The 5,722-nt window shown below is 38.6% G+C and overlaps 1 protein-coding gene across 5 annotated transcripts in view; it reads left to right on the top strand.

Moving 5' to 3' along the window:
• LOC109539382 (ankyrin repeat domain-containing protein SOWAHB) overlaps nucleotides 1-5,722 on the top strand; it is a 57,832-nt gene that overhangs the window by 19,134 nt on the left and 32,976 nt on the right. The gene's annotated exons all lie outside the window — the stretch shown is intronic.

Genomic DNA, 5,722 nt, shown 5'->3' on the forward strand with positions numbered 1-5,722 from the left:
TTCATTCTAAATTTTCCGTAAATAAATTACTAAAAAATGGGGATAGTGGTGACCCCATAGCCATTCCAAAATTTTGTTGATAAAAAAAATTTTGTATTGAAAATAAATTGACTACTAAATAAATAAGTTAAAAATTTTAATAGTTTTGTTGTTGTCTCTTCGATTTCGCTTGTTGCTGCTGCTTGTTGGCCCCTTTGAGGTTCCTTTTCTGTGCATACTTTTTAGCTTTGTTGTTGTCTTGCCCTTTTTGAGCCTCAATTTATTCTCTTCTGGATCGTTGTTGACGAGTTTTTCTAGCTGTTTGTTAAGCTGTTCCATCGCTACTATAAAGGATGTGGCAAAGTAACCTGGCGGCGGAAATAGTGAATTTCGATATCAATAGCGTCCCAATCGTTTTTCCTTAGGTTTTTTTTTTGCTAGGCTCTCCTATAAGCCTTTTTATCTCTCAAGTGTTAAGTGGAGTGCTGGAGCTGATTTCACTTCTTTACTAATAAAGTTTTTCTTTGTGCCCTAGCAAGAGCGATTTTCAAGTCGCTTTGGTCTAAATCTTTTTCTCTCCTCAACCAACTCCCGTTTTAACGAAGATTTAGCTTTTTCACAGACTTTCTCTATGTATATATTTTTTTAAACGGATGAACTGCGGTTACTGAGAGGCATTTGTCTAAAAATGTTCCCGCTTTAACAGACTTTAACTCTAGAATACAGAGGAATATGTACACTGTGGCTCAACTTCAACTGAATTTCAAATACAGTGGCGTCGATGTTTTTTAGTGCTTCTTGAGTGTATTTTTGTAATGCCGAATAAACTCTTTATCTCTCAACTCAGGAGGAATTGGTAGAATCGAATTTACTTAATCACAGATGAGGATTGACTCTATCGACTCGCTAGGTTTAGAGCTGAAGTTTTTCAGTTTATGGACTCGCAAAGTTCGTCCGTGACTCGCAGTTAGGGACAAAGCTTGAACTTTTGAAGTTGAGTGGAGCAAGAACGATTATTCAAACGCGCTTCTCTTTAACTGCTTCCCTTCTTAACCAACGTTGTTTCTAAGAGCACAACTTCGCTTTGCCATAGAAAAATCTTCACTCTCTGGACTCGCAAAGTTTCGACCGTGAGTCGCAGTTGGAGACAAAGTAAAAAAATTGAATTTGAAAGAAACTAGTGCGCTTATTGAAACTTGCCTGCCCAAACTTCTTTCTCGCCTTAATTATGTGTAATACGGGGGCAAATTTTGCATTTTCTGTTGCTTTATACTGCGAGCTCGTAAAGTTTCAAGGAGATTTTGCGGCAGTTTGACATTGTCTTATTGCCAAACTCTTTTATGAACCTTTCTATATCTTTGACTTGTAAAATTTGGGAACTTAACATAGTTGCCACTCAGATCTAGCTCTTAACCACCCACTGATTAAATTAATTTAAAATGACGATGTTCGATTGTCAGTTAAATTAGTGCCACTACAAAAATTAAAAAACTGTTATCCTGTTTGAAAATATCAAGCTTTCCACTGTTGAAAACAACACATTTTTTCAGTTTCCAAAAGCAATTAATAATTTCGACAGTCGCAATCCCTTAGGATTGCCAACGTATTAACCACTGTCCTCAGCTATTTGGAAAATGTATGTTCCAAATTTTTAATAAGCTTATGAGGATGACAACGTGGATTTCGGGTGTTCGGGTGCCAACTGGAACGATTTTCGTGACGGGTGATCATTTAAGATAATCAGTTGCAACTGTAGACGATCGGGAAAAAATAATGCTAGACAGAAAAATAGCAGACAAGCGAATCTTGCCAATTTATCTATCATCAGTCGTTTGCAAAAGTTATTTATCTATTATCCGGCTCTTAGGCTTCTAATTGTCTAGACAGCAAAAATTTGTTCGATCCTACTGAAAGATATACCCTGTGGGGTGGAGACCGGCTTATCTCTACCCACCCCCGATTGATTCCTATCTTGCATCCGAATCTTGTTTTTGTCTCGTCTAAAACAATAATTGAAAATAGATAGTGGCGGCCCAACGTATTGGCAGTCCATTGGTGGAGGAAAAAGGTTTGGCTTTTAAATAACAGATTGAGGAGATAAAAGGCGTTTTATATTCTACTTTCAGCAGGAGACCTGTGTGTGGTTGCATAACATCCCCAGGGAATTTTTAATAGTTCCGGTTTCAAAGACCGTTTTATTCTAAAATTGACATATTGATTTATACTGAGTTTCTTAACAAAAGTGTTAATGACTCCAGTTTGACTCATTGATCTTCCGCAGCGAAAATGTCCTTTTCCACTATTAACTATGTCCACTGTTGAAATATTGTTATTTAAGCAAAATGCTCGGAAATTCGGCGGCAAGGTCTAAAGCTCGTATGGGGACATGATCTATTCACACATGTTTAACAACAGGTCAGAGACAATTAAAAATTGCCATTGAGATCTGAACAGATATTGTCCTTGATGCGGCTCATTTGTCTAAACCACCGAAAAATTAGAGCTATTTGCGAGCAACAATACACGCTAACAGAGAGACCGAATTCAATGGCAGCTTTCTACGTCTATGGCTTCAAAGACTTCTAAGAAGCGTGACCGGAGCGAAAATCCGCAGCGGGAGTTCCTTTCAAAAACAAATAAAACATGTTTACTAATGACAGGTTCTTGTATATATCTAGGGAAAAAAGATACATAACACCAAAGGGCCTGACCGGATTACCATTGTAACGGACAGGTCCTTTTTCGAAAATTTGGCATGTAACACAGGAAGCCGCTGCAGATTTACTCGGGGAATTAGTACGTGTGTTAAAAGGTCCGTCGTGTCCTATTCTTCAAAAGACCCATCCATGTCTTCGGTAACTTTTGTTTGCATTCAACCTTGTCTTTATTGATGCATCCCGAAGACGTTTTTGGTCGATTGCATCAATCATTGATGTTTTACAGATTTAATCAGCAATCAAACCAATTAATTTTTTTTGGTTTGGAAATTCGTTTCTTTTCAGTTGGGCTCAGTTTGAAATAAGCGATCCGCGCGCGTAATTTTCGGTTGTCTGCAACAAAACGGGTTTGAAGCCGCCACCAGGAAGGAAGACAAATGGCCTGTATCCCTCAATGAATTTCCTAAACGCGAGAGGTTATTCAAAATAAAGTGCACGAAGAAAATATACGACCCGCTCTAAGGATTAATGCTCATCTAAATCCGTAACTCCTTAAACGGTCCCTGGCTGATATCCTCACATGCTACGTTCCAGCATTAAAACACTGTACTGTTTTTCCTGGTCTTTTTCGTAATTAATCGGGTGCGTGCGCTTAGATAGCTGGGTCCGATTGGATAAAAAGTGCGAAAAAACGATGGAATGAGGAAATGTTTTCCTTTCTTCACTTGATTTTAAAGGTTCGATACTTCCCCCGATCGCATTCGAGATGCGAATACTTGAACAAGCAAATAATCTTCAAGCCGAATGTGAAAAAAACCGTGACTCTTTTAGTATTAATTCCCAATACAATGGACCATTTAGAAATACGCTCATTATTAGGCACATGGCGCTTAAATCTCGGCATTCTTGTGCGACCTGAACGGCTCGAAAAATTCCTGGCGGCCTCACAGTTCCAATCATTTTCATTTTCTCGGATTCCTGAAAGGACACACCGCGGAATCGCTTTGAAATGCCCAAAAAAGGCGGATAAATGATCGGGACACGTACTGCTCAACAACACCATTTGATTGACGGACAGTCCTTAACAAAAGGGCACTTCGTTAGACAATGGCCGGATTTTTAATTTGAACTCAATTCTATTTAGATTTATTTATGTCATCAGTTTGGGACGTTTTCTCTACACGATCCCTCATTAGAGCCTCAATGGGCTACTTTACACGAACAAACCTAGTTAGGTTCAGGGATTTATCGGTCGCTTGAGACAGTGCCAGAAAATGAATGTTTTTCTTGAATACTCTGTGAACTTGAGAAGGGACACTAAAAATTTAAGCCTACAACTTTTCCTCTTTGTATCGTATATTTGATTTACCACTTTTTTCGTTTATTTAATATTCATGACTTAATCAACTTCTTTTATTGATGACTATGAGATGATTTTTACTCTATAAATTTGAGTTCGTTCTTTGTGCGATTTGTTGCCAGAAGTTTTTTACTGCTGGCTAGAAGTTGATTCATGGATCACCACTTGGAACCTCGGCATGATCGCTTAAATCAGCGTTTGCTTCAAACACTTATTGATTTGTTAAACATTGTGCTAATTTTTCTTCCAGTCTGTTTGGCCCTTTTTTTCTCCTCATATGTGGCTTCAGGCTTTGAACATTGATTGAGTTTTAAAAGAGATTTCAGCTTTGAGTTTTCTTACTTGATTTTTCACGTTAAATAGGGCTTTCTTCCTTCTAGCTTCGAGCATTTGTGCCTCTGCTGTAATCAACACCCCTTTGTGTATTAATACATCCAAACAATTAATTACGTGGAGGTCTTTGTGTTGGCAAACATACATGCAGAAGCAGTGACGGACAAACAGACTGTGACACGTTCAATTGTAGGGCAGAACTTGTGTGATTTAGAACGAACATGGATTGACATTGAGCTCAACATGTTTCGCCCTAAATACGAGCAATTGAGCAGATTTAGGTACCAGTCACTATGCGAATCGGTCAAGACTGGTGGAAAGTAAGCGAATCGGGCGTTGCTGGATTTTCCTGGACATTAACAAATCAGCTAATTAATTCGGGCAGTGATTTTCGAAGAATTATCCGCACGCTCTGCTCTAAATACCCTCACTTCCTAAACATTTGAACTAATTTGTCAACAAGCTGAAAATAAATCCCCGATTTGCATTCATAGAAAAACTTAATAAATCTTGATCTAGAGCTAAGAGATTTTAGATGTACACCGGTAGCAAAAGCAATTTGTCAGCGTTGGGAAATTTCAAAACATTCTTAGACAGATAGACCCCCAAAACGTGTGCCTATTTCCATCTGCCCGAAGTTGCTGCGTTCCAGGATTTTCGCTCGGTCTGGACGATTAACGCCTTATCGCCTAGACGCGGCCCATAAAAGCGCTAGGCGCCACTTAAACTGATTTTTGGGCCACGATAACGAAACCTGAGCCATCGAAATTGGCATTAGTGTCCCAAAAATGTCCAATGGCTCATTAAAATGTAAAAAGATCTTTTTATGGGGTCTCCGTTTACGACGTGTACCTGTTTTGTGAACTGAAAGCACCCTGTTTGGTCGATACTTGTATCAGATATTGTATTGTTAACCAGCAACAATACAGTCTGCTAAATGGGTAAATATTTAGGAAAAACAGCGGTCTAGCCCAATTTATGTASACACACRTACACTGTTGTCCATTAGGTCAGAATATTTTTCAAAACATTTTTTATATTTTTCCTTTTTCCTATTTGTCTTCTGGTGTCATCATCATCAAACCCAAAACAAATCAAACCGAAAARTGCYTAAATTTCTCCAGAGTTGTTCAGTCATTCGTCTCAAGTTTTCTTTAGGGCTGTGTTAATCTGCTTTTGGGTTTGCTTCGCCTTTGTTTCGAAGTTTTCTTTTATCGCCCATTAGGTCAAGGGAATTTTTAGTCGTCCATGGTTGTTTTTCTTCTGGCGTTTCTCCGTCTTACGTTACTTATTTGGGTTCTGTTGATTCTCATGTGCTTTAATTTATCGACATTTTTTAACTAAAGCTTGCTTTTTTTGCAAGAGCAAGACCGGGTTTCCTCGTCCCAGTTAA

Source organism: Dendroctonus ponderosae, unplaced genomic scaffold, assembly GCF_020466585.1.
Source record: "Dendroctonus ponderosae isolate FM_Combo_2020 unplaced genomic scaffold, Dpon_F_20191213v2 Dpon_F_20191213_9, whole genome shotgun sequence".
Classification (NCBI taxonomy): Eukaryota; Metazoa; Arthropoda; class Insecta; order Coleoptera; family Curculionidae; genus Dendroctonus; species Dendroctonus ponderosae.